At 35.2% G+C, this 16,844-nt stretch overlaps 1 protein-coding gene across 1 annotated transcript in view; it reads right to left on the bottom strand.

The window, feature by feature from the left end:
- LOC145671424 (ATP-dependent translocase ABCB1-like) overlaps positions 1 to 16,844 on the bottom strand; it is a 190,824-nt gene that overhangs the window by 155,282 nt on the left and 18,698 nt on the right. The gene's annotated exons all lie outside the window — the stretch shown is intronic.

Here is a 16,844-nt window from a genome sequence, read left to right as displayed (position 1 = left end):
GTCGAAATGAACTATAGGATCACAGTGGCTCGTTATTTTTTATTTTTTATTTTTATTTTTATTTTATTTTATTTTTTGAATATTTCAGCTTTAATGAAGAAAGTACTTTGCACCTTTGTTCCCCATTATAAGAAGAAAAAAGACTTAATTACTGCATTCTGAAGAAAAATATGAGAAGTTCAACGATCAAGAATAATCGATCACTCATAAGAAAAAGAAGGGCAAATATATTAACCCTTTGGGGACTTTTGGTACAGATCTGAACCATGGCGTCGATCTCCGGAATTTGCTTTATAAATCTCTAGTAAAGCTTTTCATACCGTGTTTTTTGCATTCATTCAAGCGGGGGAGCATCAAAGAATGTATTTCATGGGCATTTTGCAGTCACGCTTGCGATACCTGGGGCCAGTGACGTCACAAACATGGACGAAGGAAGAAAAGGATAAATTTTAGAGCTCTTTTTTTTTTTTTAAAAAAAAAAACCTAACACACCGCTATTAATCCTAGGATCATGGTCCATACCTAAACATTGTTCGGCGTAAGCTCTAAACTGCGATAAGCAAAGCCAGGTGAAACTAAATCTCGCTGATTTGCTGTTGGCCTACCGACGCTTGTACTCCTCCGCAAAATAGTTCATGTCATTGCATTATCACTTTCAGTATGAAGCTTCATATAAAACTTCTATATTATTATAAATGACAAAAATATAATAGGGATTATCTAATAATATTGACATCGAGTGTGCCTAATGAAACAATAGAAATAAACACTAAGCATGCACAGTAATTATGGCGCGAACTCAACTGTGGACGGGTGTTCTGCTTTTAAAGTCTGAAAGATGGCTGTAATTAATCCTGGTTCCCCGAGTGTTGTGGTGAAACACCAAGGCAAACCTTTACTCCTTAAGCAACAATTGTTTACGAGCGAAATTCAAATATTTTATTTTTTTTAAATCTTACGAGTTTTTCTTCCTTCTTTTCTGCTGCTGCTGTAAGTATCTAGACAACACGAGACAGTATTGTCAAAATGCACGTGTATAATTTGCTCCTCCCCACGGGGAATGGGAGTGATACATCACTAACCAATCGTATTTGTGATAAGCGGAAGGATACAAATATTTTGTTTATCGGAGTTTAGAGCTTACGCTGAACAGGGAATAGTTGTGTTCGTAGTAAAGAAATGTTTCCAACTGTACCACTCAAATTTCCCTATTGCATACTAGAAGTGGGAATATCCCACCCAAAGTGGAAAAAGGGGATTTTCTCAGATGTTTTTCTTTTTTCGGGATTCGTCCCCTCAGGGACATGTGAGTGGTACCGTTTAAAACATACCACCATTCCAAACAAAACAAGGTACAAACCATGATCGTAGGGTAAATAGTGATTTTTTTTAAAAAAAAACTGAATTTTTTCCCTATTACATATTTTTAGTCAACGTGTTTAGTAAAGTAGCTATAGGTCATCCCTATTTATCGTAGGATCATGGTCTGTACCTCATTTTGTTCGTAATGATGCAACGTTTCCAACAGTACCACTACCATTGCTCTGTCATGCACTTAAGGAGATAATATTCCGAGAAAGTTAATTTTTGAAAACTTGAATTCCTATTTTCTTTATACATTTTGGGCGGGAACTTCTCCCCTTATGCACATGATAGGGACATGCAAGTGATACGATTTAAAACGCTGGTTCATTACAAACAAAAAGGTACAAACCATGATTCTAGAATAAATATTATTGTTGCTAGAGCTGATTTACTAAATTTCCCTCCCCATTTTTGGGTAATAGTTACTAATAGATTCTTATTGAATAAGCTCTAGTGTCTAGAGTATTCATTGTAGGACCATAGTTCGTACCTCATTTGGTTTGTAATGAAGTAATGTTTCGAACTGTACCACTGCCGTGGCGCTAGCATGTATCTGGGGGAAGAAATTCTCAAAAAGGTTATTTTTTCCTGACAAAAATCTCTTTTCCCAATTTGAGCAGGATTTTTTCACTTCCGGTACATAATGGGGAAATTTGAATGGTACAGTTGGAAACATTCCTTCATTACAAATACAAAGAATTACGAACTATGATCCTACGATAAAGAGTCTTGACACTAGAGCTTGTTGAATAACAATCTCTCACTGGGTTAAAGAAAATAAGCTTAAATTAAATATTGAAAAGACACAAGCAATTAATTTTCATCACATGCGCAACAAACATGCACAGCCTAGGAACATTATAATTCAAAATAATGAAATAGACTATGTAAACTCAACTAAGTTCTTAGGAATTTGGATAGATAAAAATCTTTCTTGGGATGTGCAAATAACTAAGCTTAGTAAAAAATTAAACCAAATATATTTCGCGATTAAAGTTCTTAAAAATGTTTTAAGAGAGTCTACTTTAAAAACAATTTACTTTGGATTATTCCAATCGAATTTAACATATGGTATTATATTTTGGGGAAATATACACAAGACCAAAGTCATCTTTACGATACAGAAACGAATAATAAGATTGATGGCAACTGCTAAACCAAAAGATCATTGCAAACCAATATTTAAAAAACTTCGTATACTTCCAGTACCCTGTTTGTATATTTTAAATCTATTGATATTTGTAAAGAAACACCTACAAGGTATCCTTACAAGGTTACGCGAGTAGAACAGCAACATGATCATGACACAAGAAACAAAGAAAACTTTTCTATTGTAGAACACAGAACAGTATTATATGAAAAAGGATGTAAATACGCGGGTATTATAACCGCTACCAGGTTATAGAAGGATTTTTTGTGGACGCCCTGTATATTTCGTGAAGACAGTGATTATTATTTTCGATTTATACTTTATTCTGCAACGCATATAAGTTCTTTCTTTGGTGGGAATTGCTTCTTTCCCACACAATTGGACAAAGAAGTCTTTCATCATTTTTTCATTTATATATTTAAAACGTTGCTTTTAGTGAGAACATTTCAGCTAGTGACTAACCATTTCAGTGTTTCTCCCTGACTCATTATATACACAGTATATATTCTATAGTTATTGGGAACTGAATTAAGTGCTTTCGTTAATCGCTTATGGAAACATTACAATAGATTAGAGAAATACGGGCTGACCAGATGTCCCAGTAGCCGAAGTGGCACCAACTGCGTTGTATTCCAGCCCGTTATCTGTACTTTCTCACGCCAGTGTTATCGCCGTGTCTAGTGCATTATGGGCAGTTGACTAAAATTAACATAAATTGTTTTCCGTATTCTGTTTGTATGTGCATACAGGTGAGTAACTGAGTAATTTTTGAAATGAACTGCCAACACTATTCCGTTGACCATTGCAACCCGTAGCTTGAGCTTGGACGCTCGAGGAGTTTGACTCCAGGTCTGGAAGATGCAACCACGCATCTCGCGTTGAACTTCAAACATAAGTTGTGTTAAGGGGCACAAGCTATTTAGCCGGTGAAGGACGATTTCTTACGGCTAGCCCCAATCAGTGAAATCCCAGGTCCTCAGACCTTGTGCGTTTAAAAAGTTATATACGCGCCCACCAATATCAGTATCCCACTGGGCAGATCTTTTTTTCGAAGATTCACCTTTACGCTGCAGGGCTGTTCAGCGTAACAACTGGATTCATCGTGGGACGATCCAGACAACTTTTCCCCAGTGCTAATCTCCCAAGTGTGTTAATGGTGTGAGCAAAGTATTTATAGTGATACCTGAATTATAATCATTTATATAGAAAGGGCTATATTTCCCGAATAGGGCAAAACGTAATTTCCGCGGCAAAATTTATTAGTGTCCAGTGTTGTATTCATTTCTCTTCGTTATTTTTTTTTTTTCAAAATAGTGTTCTAATAAATAAGTATAGTGTCAATTAATCCAGTGTGTTTTCGTTGTTTGTATGAGTGATATTTGTGTGCGTTATGGTCTGGATGACCGTCTGATCGTCCGTGAGGTTTTCGAGACGAGACACCCGAACCTCTCGGCGCCTAATGCTCATCTCATTATTGAGACCGACGAGCTTTTTGGGAAACAGTTTGTAACCTTTCTTGGAGAGGTCTTCGTCGTCCTGTCCAGGTAAGTTAAAGTATCAGGAGTATACTTATTGGTAATACCACGAGCCGAGGACAGCGAACAGAACTACAGGCGGTTACAAATAAATAGCTGCCCGAACATGGACCACGAACTCCAATTGGTTACAAATAAATGGACGCCCGAACAGCGACTTGAACACCCGGCGATTACAAATAAATGGCGCCCGAACAGGGACCACGAACTCAGGACCGGTTACAAATAAATGACGCCCGAACTACCGACCCGAATCGAGACCGTTGGTGCTCGAATATACATATAAGATTAATATTTTAATATACTATTTCTCTTTCAGCTCAGTACCAGGAATTAAAAATTAAAAAAAATCTCTTTTAGGTGATTTTAATCATATTCTTTAGTGATAGTATATTTTATGGTACGTTTTAAGTTTATTCTTGTTCAAGATGCCATACACACAAGAAGAACTAGCTTTATTTAATGAGAAACTAGATTTACTCTTACGAAAAATGGGTTTAACTAATGAGGATATTAACAAATTAGTAGAAGAAGGGAGAAAGAAACATAATCAGTTGATAGAAGTTAGGAATGAAAATAAAGAGAATTTTGTCGAGCCAAATAATGAATCAGGTCAGAGTTTAGACACCGTACCGAAAGAATGTTGCGAAAACGACCGGGAAATAGTAAATACTGAAAACAAAACACCGGAATGTGAACCCCAGTTACAGTCAGATGTTCCTATTGGATACGAAACACCGGAATTGGAACCTGAGCTAGAAACTAACACTCCTAATGAAAAGGAAACGCAGGAATCTGAACTCCAACCAGAGACAGGTAGTCTAAACCAACCTCGTAACAAATCTGGCAACGATTTTATTCATTCAGTATCTAGCAACACCACTTGTAGTATCAGAAGTAGTGAAATCCACGAACATATGATTGTAGACGACAGAGGTCGTAAGCGCACAAAACAAACTACCACAAACTATAGAGAGAAAAAGCGTAAACGAAGTTACAGTTATTGTAATAAGCAAAGATACCAAGTTCAGATCGTAAACAATACGAAATTTAAAGGGAATCAGAACCAAGACCGCACTCGAAAAGGTAGTAACAGATACAAAAGAAGTCGTAAATCACGGCCACGTAACTCGAGTTATCACATACTAGACAGGAACCGCAATTTGTGTGACATTAAACATAGATTTGTACATAGAGGTAACCATCGTAGAAATAGACGAACAAACCGTAATTATCAAAGCAGAAACAGTAATCATAGAAAAAAAAAAGAAGGGCAACCAAGACTTTGTGTGTTGATACAAATTTTTCTTTCAGAAAAGCGACGCATTTCTAAGCGATAAACATGTATTCATTTTCTTTCTTTTTGCTTTTAGTTTTTGATCAGAACACCTGGGTACGAAAAGAAGAACTACGCATTTCTTTTAAACTCATTTTTGCTTCCAGCTTCTAACTGTTCAGCAAAGAGCAGATAACACGTTTTTCTTTCTTTGTTTTGATAAGATAATCGCTGCATTTTCGATCACCTGTTAATGTCGATGAATGACGGACGACACACAGCTGATTGATTCTTTGTGTGTGTGTATGTGTGTGTCTTTGCTCTGTGTAGCGCTTCGTACCTCAGTCAGCTGTGCATTTGTGTTGCAAACCTTATCACTGACTTACTATTAGTTTAATGTTATTAATTTTTTCTTGTTTTCATTTCAGATGTTTGAATTTAGATCTTTTAGTAAATAATTAAAGTATCCCATACGTAGGGGAATTGCATTTTAAAAGCAATTTGAAATCTTGGCGAGATTTCCGTACCCCCAGCTAGTGGGAAGATATTTTGTCCTTATAACATATTTCCATTGTTTTTCATTTTTAAAAAAAATCTTTTTAGAATCCCTTCCCACTTTCCAAATTTTTAAATATGTTATCATACGCATGACTCTCGATCAATGTTTGATTTTCTTTTTAGAATTAAAAAATAAATAAATAAATAATGCATCGAGATGCATAGGAAGAGAAAATTTTTAGTTGTTCATTATATATATACATTTTTATATTTGTCATTGAAACTTAGTACGTAATCTCATGCGTAGAATATGAAATTCTACATTCATAATCAATCTCAAATTTATTTTTTAGTGTTAATCTTAGATTTTCGTTTTCATTTTGATAGTAACCCGTAATTAAGCATGCGTATTCTTAGGTTAGATTTTTAGAGTATATTTTAATGTCTAGTAACATTTCAGTGAATATTTTAATGTTTATGAATCGTAACTATATTGTGTACTTGTATGCTAATGAGTTGTAATGTTTATTTTTCATGTTAATTTTGAGAAAGTTATATTTTAGTCACAGTATGTCCCAAAACTATTTGGAATTTTTTAGTAAAATTGTTTTTGTTATGGAGGATTTCCTTCAGAAATCAACATGGCCAAAGGTTTTGGAATATAAACCTTTAGGTTTCAGCCATAACAAACAGTATGGAGGACTTCAGAAATCAACATGGCCAAAGGTTTTGGAATATAAACCTTTAGGTTTCAGCCATAACAAACAGTATGGAGGACTTCAGAAATCAACATGGCCAAAGGTTTTGGAATATAAATCTTTAGGTTTCAGCCATACTGCCAATGACGGATGATTTTCTTCAAAAATCGACATGGCCCATTATTTATGAGGTTTCAGCCGTCTTAGAGATATTGATATAGATCCCGAAAAATAAACTTATTTTCTTTTTTTCCGACAGTATGAAGCCATAACGTTTTTTGAGAATTACTTTCTGTCAATTATTTCATATGCTCGATGACTGAATTTTAATATGTTAATAAGACCATTTTGAAAATTTTGTAGCGAAGATGCCTAAGGAAGCTTGTTACAGCTGTTTTGTAGGGAATTTAATTGGATGTTTCAGACCAACCAGAAAGTTGTAATGTCGTTGACTATATTCTTGTTTGTATCTCATGTTTTTCTCTTAGTAGGTCTCATGTATTTTGTCTTATAGAGACATATCTTTACGATGCTACGAGAGCATTTGTATTTTGTGTGTTTACACATTTTTTCTAGGTGGAAGACGTATGTTATGTTCCAGGGAACATACGCGTAGTTTACTGAATATTAATGTTTATATTTCAGTTTTGTGCAGAAACAATTTTGTAAGTGCCTATGGTTACAGGCCCTTCCTCGTTTCTAGTTTTTTTGCCTCGCAGGTGTCGATGGCATATTGTGTGTGTAAGTACGTGTAGTATTACACATTTTTCCCACCAATAGTTTTGGTCAATTTATGGCGTAATGACCATTTATTTTCAGGAATGTTTGGACTAGTGAGTCAACTTCCTTGATTCAGACCTTAGAAAAACTTGGATCAACACCGTATAGTTTTCAACGCTGCATTAATAAGTTCTTTTGCAGATAATACCCATATGTTCTGGTAACCCTACAATGTTTACGTTTATGGAAGTGAACAACGACCATTATTCTAGGCCTAAGCTAATAATAACTTTGTTTCAGAACGAAACCATTTGTTGTAATGAGCATTATTGAATTAAAGTCTCGATTTTCACGACGAGCAGATGGCATTTGATCTTATGGCGTGCCGAATTTTCTTCATACATGTCAACGAAATTACGATCTTTTCTTTGATATGTAGAATCATGCTTATTTCTTGGGATTACTATGAACGTCAATTTTGACACTTAAGTTTATTTTTTTTATTTTTGAAAAACGATTTTTCGTTCTTTTCTGCCAAACAACACGAGGCACAGTTAAAAAAAAATGGACATACAGGTGAAAATCTTATTTTGTTTATATATTGTCAGTTTATTATGTGTTTACATTTCCATTCATTTTACTTTTTCAATGATTGTGATATTTTTCAAATATATTATAGTGATATCGAAACTAATAATAATTTTAATATTTCAGTACCTTTAATATGTTTTGCTATTTGCTTATTCATTCACATTTTGATATTTTAAATACAGATATCAGTATATTTACTAATTTTTATTGAGATATTTGATAATTCTTTAAGTCGATGTTTTCATGAATAGTTATCGTGTGTGTATATTTATTTCATATTACACAAAATAAAGTGATCGAAACGGAACACTTAAACATTTTATGAAAAGAATTTATTACTGTTTAAAAAAAAAGCATTTAAATAGCCCTATAACGTATTTACTTCATATTATATCAAACAAAGTGATCGAAACGGAACACTTAAACATTTTATGAAAAGAATTTATTAGTGTTTAAAAAAAAAAACATTTAAATAGCCCTATAACGTATTTACTTCATATTATCTCAAATAAAGTGATCGAAACGGAACACTTAAACATTTTACGAAAAGTATTTGTATTAAAAAAAAAAAAAGGTAAGAATTTTAATAGCCCTATAAACGCTTTCTGCGAACTTAAAAAAAAAAAAAGTTATCATACAGGTGTTATAACCATATCTCGTTTCTCACACCAGTGTTAAAAAAAAAAAAAAAAACTCCCCTTCTCCCCTCATCAACTCATCGTTGGAGAATCATGGAGGATACTTACACAGGAAGACAGCATGGTTTCAACATGTGAAGAAACGGAAGATAAGGAAACTCAACTGCACCAATTGTTCAAGAGGATCTTATTACTTCATGGAACACTTGGATTGGACATTGCTCATGCAGGAACCTCATCATGTTGTAGTGAGTGAACAAGTTATTTAACTATTTTAAATAGCCCTTTTTCAGGTGAAAAACCATTCATCGTTTATGCACGTAAGTCTCACACCATATGACAGTGTTGCCAACTAACTAATTTTAAATTTTCAGGTGAAAGACCTAATTTTATTCATACTTCGTCAGACGACCAAGGGTTCTCAACCTGTCCACGTGTGCACTTGACAGGTCGTTCCACGTTCAGACACCATATATAACCGCTACCAGGTTATAGAAGGATTTTTTGTGGACGCCCTGTATATTTCGTGAAGACAGTGATTATTATTTTCGATTTATACTTTATTCTGCAACGCATATAAGTTCTTTCTTTGGTGGGAATTGCTTCTTTCCCACACAATTGGACAAAGAAGTCTTTCATCATTTTTTCATTTATATATTTAAAACGTTGCTTTTAGTGAGAACATTTCAGCTAGTGACTAACCATTTCAGTGTTTCTCCCTGACTCATTATATACACAGTATATATTCTATAGTTATTGGGAACTGAATTAAGTGCTTTCGTTAATCGCTTATGGAAACATTACAATAGATTAGAGAAATACGGGCTGACCAGATGTCCCAGTAGCCGAAGTGGCACCAACTGCGTTGTATTCCAGCCCGTTATCTGTACTTTCTCACGCCAGTGTTATCGCCGTGTCTAGTGCATTATGGGCAGTTGACTAAAATTAACATAAATTGTTTTCCGTATTCTGTTTGTATGTGCATACAGGTGAGTAACTGAGTAATTTTTGAAATGAACTGCCAACACTATTCCGTTGACCATTGCAACCCGTAGCTTGAGCTTGGACGCTCGAGGAGTTTGACTCCAGGTCTGGAAGATGCAACCACGCATCTCGCGTTGAACTTCAAACATAAGTTGTGTTAAGGGGCACAAGCTATTTAGCCGGTGAAGGACGATTTCTTACGGCTAGCCCCAATCAGTGAAATCCCAGGTCCTCAGACCTTGTGCGTTTAAAAAGTTATATACGCGCCCACCAATATCAGTATCCCACTGGGCAGATCTTTTTTTCGAAGATTCACCTTTACGCTGCAGGGCTGTTCAGCGTAACAACTGGATTCATCGTGGGACGATCCAGACAACTTTTCCCCAGTGCTAATCTCCCAAGTGTGTTAATGGTGTGAGCAAAGTATTTATAGTGATACCTGAATTATAATCATTTATATAGAAAGGGCTATATTTCCCGAATAGGGCAAAACGTAATTTCCGCGGCAAAATTTATTAGTGTCCAGTGTTGTATTCATTTCTCTTCGTTATTTTTTTTTTCTGAAATAGTGTTCTAATAAATAAGTATAGTGTCAATTAATCCAGTGTGTTTTCGTTGTTTGTATGAGTGATATTTGTGTGCGTTATGGTCTGGATGACCGTCTGATCGTCCGTGAGGTTTTCGAGACGAGACACCCGAACCTCTCGGCGCCTAATGCTCATCTCATTATTGAGACCGACGAGCTTTTTGGGAAACAGTTTGTAACCTTTCTTGGAGAGGTCTTCGTCGTCCTGTCCAGGTAAGTTAAAGTATCAGGAGTATACTTATTGGTAATACCACGAGCCGAGGACAGCGAACAGAACTACAGGCGGTTACAAATAAATAGCTGCCCGAACATGGACCACGAACTCCAATTGGTTACAAATAAATGGACGCCCGAACAGCGACTTGAACTCCTGCCGGTTACAGTATCATGCTTTACAATAAACTTCCGAAAGAAATAAAAACTCAGGACTCTGTTGCTAAATTTAAAAAAGAACTCCAGAAATATTTATTACTAGAGATGCAAAAAAGCCGGCTTTTTTGAATCGATGGTTTTTTTCACATAAAAAGCCGGCTTTTTTTGGAAAAAAACCGAGAATTTTGGAAATTTTGGCTTTTTTCATTTTCATGATTTTTCTATCCAAATAGCTTTCTTATAGTATATTCTATAGTTAGATAAGATTTCCACGACCTGAATGCCATATTTAGCTCTGTAATTCACCATCAAGATGGATGGAGCACATATTTTACGAATTAAAGCTAACATGAAGAATGTAGTATTTGAGGGCAATTTTACAGGTTATTTAACTTTATTTTAACTTTTGAGTTATCGACATTTTTTTCCTTCTCTAGATCATTTTAGTTTGTTATCCGTGTTTCATTTCTAAGAGCTTAGTACTCCAGCTTCTAGCACGAAAGTTAAACTTACGTTTTTCTATATATCCGTCAAAGCATACGTTTTTCAATATGTCCGTCAAACCGTATTTCCACATTTCTGTTATACTGTAGTTGTGCAATGATTTAGCAATAATTTTCCAGATACAACCTTGAATACCAGTTTATACAAATAATCAATAGCAGATTTAGAAAAGTACTTTGGGAGGGGTTTCTCTGATTGTTTCGTTTTCTAAAAAGTCTTAATTTTATTTGGGAGGTGCTTGAAGTTTATGAGTACAGGCATAACTAATATTTCGTTTCGTTTATATGTTTAGCAATAATCTTCCGGACACAACCTTGAAGATCATTTTATACTGAGAATCAGTGGCGAATTTAAAAAAGTGTTTTGGGAGGGGTTTTCTTACTACTAATGTTTAGTTTTTCTAAATATTCGTAATTTTTATTTGACGGGAGCTTAAAGTTTATGAGTAAAAGCATAACTAATAGATATTTCGTTCGTTTTAGACATTCCACAACTTTGGAGAACAGGCTTCAGTCCGAAAGACCGATCCTCTAACCTTCGCAAAACCGTCACTGCTGGTAATTAGTAATAATAACGATTTAAAAACAATAAGAAAGGAAGTCGGCCAACTCCTACACTCCTAGTCGGCCAGTACACGCACTATTTCTACATTCTCAGATGGAATGAAGGAAGGCTTTGTCAGAATGGTCGAATGCTGGGTTGAATCCCGGACTTTCCGATAGAAGCGCAAAAGCCAACCACTCAGTCACGTTCGTTGTGCAGTTGTATTTAGCTTAACTTAAATATATTCCGTAGTTTTTTTTTTTCCGTAATGATATGTTCAATCCCTCTTGTTAAAAATTCAGAAAACTTGAGGACTAGGTAAACCGTGATGGTGGTCAAGGGCGCCCATGTTGTGGTTTCCAAGGAGGGGAAGTATAAGCGACGTTTCAAAAATAGTTTCAAATTTTGCTGTAACTAATGTAAAAATCCTATGGGATTTTCAATATTCTGAAGTACATTTTCCTATAGGGGGGGCAAGCGCCTCCTTAACCCCCCTGATGGGCGCCCTTGATGGTGGTTATAAAAAACTTGACTGTAGAATTTCAAGAATATACAGAACCATGTGCAGCCTTTAATTGTATCATACAAATCTAAGTATTTCTCTTATGTTTTATTTTAATTTTATTTTGTTTCAAAAAGAGGGTATGGAATATTTTGAAGTAAAAATACTACATACAATTTTGCTAGTTATTTGTGTATTTTTTGAAAGAAGTTTTTACTCTTAGGGTTGGCTCGTTTACACCAGCTGTTTTTTTTTTTTTAATAACTGGTTTAAACTAAAAAAATAAAAGAACAAAAATGCGAATCGTGTGAACTTCATAGTGACGTTTCACATGTCAAACCAGTACACATACAAAACGAAACCAAATTATATATTTCTGCATGCCTGTTGTTTTATAAAGAAGCGAAGGTTGCTTAAATATATTGATTAAAATTGGTAAAATTTATCGATTGCCTACTTAGCTTCCAACATTAGCTTGGATTGGACTTTCAATGATACCTACATACTAAATTTGTAATTTAATACCTCAGTTTTAGAAAAATAAACACACTGCTGAACAAGACTGCACTTATTTAATATAAAAACACATTTACACGTGACGTTTCGATCTTCTATCCAAGATCCTCATCAGACGTACACTCACGTCTGATGAGGATCTTGGATAGAAGATCGAAACGTCACGTGTAAATGTGTTTTTATATTAAATAAGTGCAGTCTTGTTCAGCAGTGTGTTTATTTTTCTGATTTTATTCGCAAGACGTTGACTATGATTGTGTGTCACTCAGTTTTAGCGTACTGATTATAATACGTTGACCTTTAAATTTTACATGCAAATTAAATTTTACAGGATTTTCCCGTTATTGTTTTACATTTAAAAGAATGACGGGATTTTCCCGATGGCTAGGGCGGGAGTTTCTCAATTTAAGAAATTTACTAACCGGACTTCTTTAAGCTTATGGGACCTCTTCCAGCATAACCCCGTTGTTGAATAATAACACCAAGGTGAAACAAACTTATTTCTGTGAATATGTAATACAAATACATAAAGCAAAATATCTAAATCAAAAAACCTGGTTTAAACCCCAAAAAAGCCTTGTTTAAACTGCCCCCCCAAAACGGGTTTTTGGCATTTTCAGAAACAACCATGGTTCTTGCCAACTCTGCTTACTTTTGTATATAGGAGGTTAAAATGTGTTTATTATATACATTGGTTAATCCTTTGGAATTCATAATGTAAAAATGTTGAAGTAAAATTGTTTAAAATATCTTTTCGAAATTCATGGTTTACTTTCGAGGTTTTATATTATTATCGGCATCAACCACTAATTAAATGACTTTCTGTGTTATAGAGAAGCGAAACAAAGTCTGCTTTATCGATTTAAAGCAGAATTTTGAAAAAAGCCCAAAATTTCCCAAGCAAAAAAGCAAAGCAGAAAAAACCGAGTTTTTTTCCAAAAAAGCCGGTTTTTTTCCGAGCCCTTGCATCTCTATTTATTACAACATTGCTTTTACTCGGTAGAGGAATACATGAACTGCTAAGTAAATAGAAACGTTACAGGATATACAGTAAATCAATGTCATTACTTGCTTTTAGCATTACATATTTGTTGGAGGGTTTCTAAATACATTGCAAGTAATAATTGCTAAGTTTATTTTTAACAATGATGTCATGTAAAATGTATAGTGTAATAAGATGTAAGAAGTAAGGCTTAATTACTAACCTAGTGTATGTAATTTTCACTATTATTGTTTCTTTTACTTCTGTATTCATATATAAATGACGTGTCCGCTTCATATGCATTGTATTACAGTGCTAAATGTATGAAAAAAGGACGAAATAAATACAATACAATACAATACAATACAATAGTAAAAAATGAAATACAATCTTTAAGTTTTACGTCCCACAGTTATGCCGGTTAGGCTAAAGGAGACGGTGATGATGAGAGATGAGTGAAATGGTGGAATGAAGAAAGTGGGAGGAAACGGGAGAATCCCGAGAAAACCCATGAGCACGGTGTTTGTCCACCACAAAATCCATACGGCGCGAGCTGGGATCGAACCAGGGACCCCAAGCACCGGAGGTGAACGCTCTACCACTGAGCCTACGCGCCTCCGAATAGCAATAGTAGATATTAGGAAAAAATAGTAAAAGAATTTTAGCACCAAGACTATTTACCCCTGTATCATGGTTCATACCTCGTTTTGTTTGGAGTGAAGCAAAGTTTTTTTTTTTTTTTTTGGTAATATTCGCATGTCCATGTTGTATACCGGAGGGAAGAAGTTCTCAGAAAATGGGGACTTTTTTTAAAAAAAAATCCATTTTTCCCAATTTGGACAGGAGTTTTATTGCCTTAGATACATATTAGGAAAATTTACAAATTAGGAAAAAACTGTTTCATTCCGAATAATTCGTATGAACCATGATTCTACGATAAATAGTCTCGACGCAATAGCTACTTGACTGAAAGTCTAAAATTTACCTAAAAAGTGGAAATCTCAAAAGGGTTAATGTATAGGGTTTTCTAGTTCGAACGAATTGTTTGTACAGTTCTTAGAATAATGTTTAACGACACACACACACACACACACACACAAAAAAAAGTTTTAATGAAAAGTTAGAGATGGGAACAATAACTGTTCTGAATAGTGGTATAAGGTCTCGAAAAAAATTTTTTTTTCAAGAATATCTTTTTCGTACTTTTTTGGCTTGGGATTTTTTTTTTTTTATTTTAATATTTCTTATTTAGTGAAGAAACAACAGTATGTTCCAGCTTTCTTTTCCCATCATAGTCCAACTTAAAGAAAAAAAAAACTGTATTCTGAAGAAAACTTAAAAGGCTTTGTTGCTCCAGTTCCTTAAACTAAATCATATTATGCTGCTGCTATTAGTGAAACATTTTCTTCCGAAATATGAACAAAATTATGAAGCCTTTTCGGCTCTAATATTAGGTATTTGAAGAGTATCTGAAACAATAGTGTTTCTGGAACGGCGGTGATACTTTTTTCTTGTTTGCCACTTTGACTTTAAGCAACCCAAACAACACATTTCAAGATGTATAAATTTCAAGAACTTGATATCATGGTAGGCAACCAACGTGGGACTTACGAGATCCTAGTTGTGTCAAAAGAGCGAAAATTTCTGTTTTCTTTCCTAAATCCGTTTTTTTTTTCTTTTAATGAAAATAAAGCACGTCTCTAGTCCGGTATATCAATATAAAGTGCAGTTCAATCTATGTACTGAAACATTTGAAGATTAATGTGGTGTGAAAGTAAAATAAGAAAAGTATGCGTGTAGGTGTATTGTGACAATCTGTTGATCACTTTAGAAAAAAAAAATTGTGGTCGTGATAATGTCTTCAGCCTATGAGTTCTGGAGAATGAGAATGTGGCTTTAGTGCCATACGTATACGGAACAATCATGTACTATTTAGTGATTAATTAATAGTAAACTGTACTTCATACGTATCCGACGCAAATCAAATGAGGTCTACTAGTTTTACTAACGTACGACTCTTGTGTTGAATGAATGCATTGGGTGGGTGAAGAAGCTGTCTTTACTTCAAGTCAGTCTAATATTTTAATTTTTCAAATGTATAGCTGTTTTCGTAAATTACAATTATTTTCCCACACACACGAAAAAAATACATAACGATAATACTGTAAAGATCAGTGGAAATTACGCGCTGTGATGGGGGGGGGGGCGCTGTTGAGAGAGGGGCGCAACAAAAAGACTTGCCCCCTCCTATATTCGGAATGTTGTTACGCGGCTGGAGAGAAGTACCTGATCCAAATAGGTACGCCAGAAGAAGCATTGTGAACGACATTCCTGCCAGTGCTTGATTTCTGTTTCTGAATAAACCAGTTTTGAATCAGATTCATCATTACAGTGAAGCTGAAGCTATATAATAGTGTCTTAGAAACTGATAATTGATCCATGACAAGGGATATACTTCTTGCATTTATTTCCATTCTTTATGCTCGAGGAGTAAAGTAGATGCAAAGATTTTGACGTGCATTCTCTTTGGAAAGAGAAATGAGATTAGAATTTGCCAAATACTCCATGACGAGAAACCGTTTCTATAGCATAATGCGGTTCCTTCAGTTTGATTTCAAAGAGAAACGGTCTAACCCCCTCAAAAGTGATCGTTATGCTCTTTTTTCTATCGCATGGAACCGATGTATAGGTAATTACCTCGTGTGTTACAAACCAGGAGAAATTTTTCAATCGATAAACAATTTTTCACAGTAAACTTAGATGTCCTTTCACCCAATTCATGTCATCGAAGTCAGACAAATATGGCGAGATTTTTTTTATGCTTGTAGATGTAAATTCGAAATATGTGCTGGGGGCGCGGTGGCTCAGTGGTAGAGCGTTCACCTCCAGTGCCTGGGGTCCCTGCTTCGATCCCAGCTCGCGCCGTGTTGACTTTGTAGTGGACAAACACCGTGCTCGTGGGTTTTCTTGGAGTTCTCCCGTTTCCTCCTACTTTCTCTTCACCATTTCACTCATCTCTCATCATCACCATCTCCTTTAGCCTAACCGGCATAACAGTGGGACGTAAAACAAATATTTCATTTCATTTTTCATTTCGAAATATGTGGTAAACGCATCTCCATACTTGGGCAAGGATGAGCAGATATCACAAAACCAACGGCTTCCAAATTATGTTGTTATGAAACCAGTACAGCCTCTCTTCAACATTGGACATACCTTACCTGCGAAAACAGTTGAATTAAAAAAAAAACTCCAGGAGAAGAAAAAGAAGCGTAATCGGCACTTTGAACAAAGTGAGAAGTATCATACCTTATGCATGGGCGCCCAAAGGGGAGGGCAGGGGGGCTCCGTCTCACGAAAATGTATACATAATATAGCAAACCA

Source organism: Thermobia domestica, chromosome 15, assembly GCF_964235325.1.
Source record: "Thermobia domestica chromosome 15, izTheDome1.hap1.1, whole genome shotgun sequence".
Classification (NCBI taxonomy): Eukaryota; Metazoa; Arthropoda; class Insecta; order Zygentoma; family Lepismatidae; genus Thermobia; species Thermobia domestica.
Note: the sequence above shows the minus strand (reverse complement) of the source record. Positions and strands in the feature narration are given on the sequence as shown.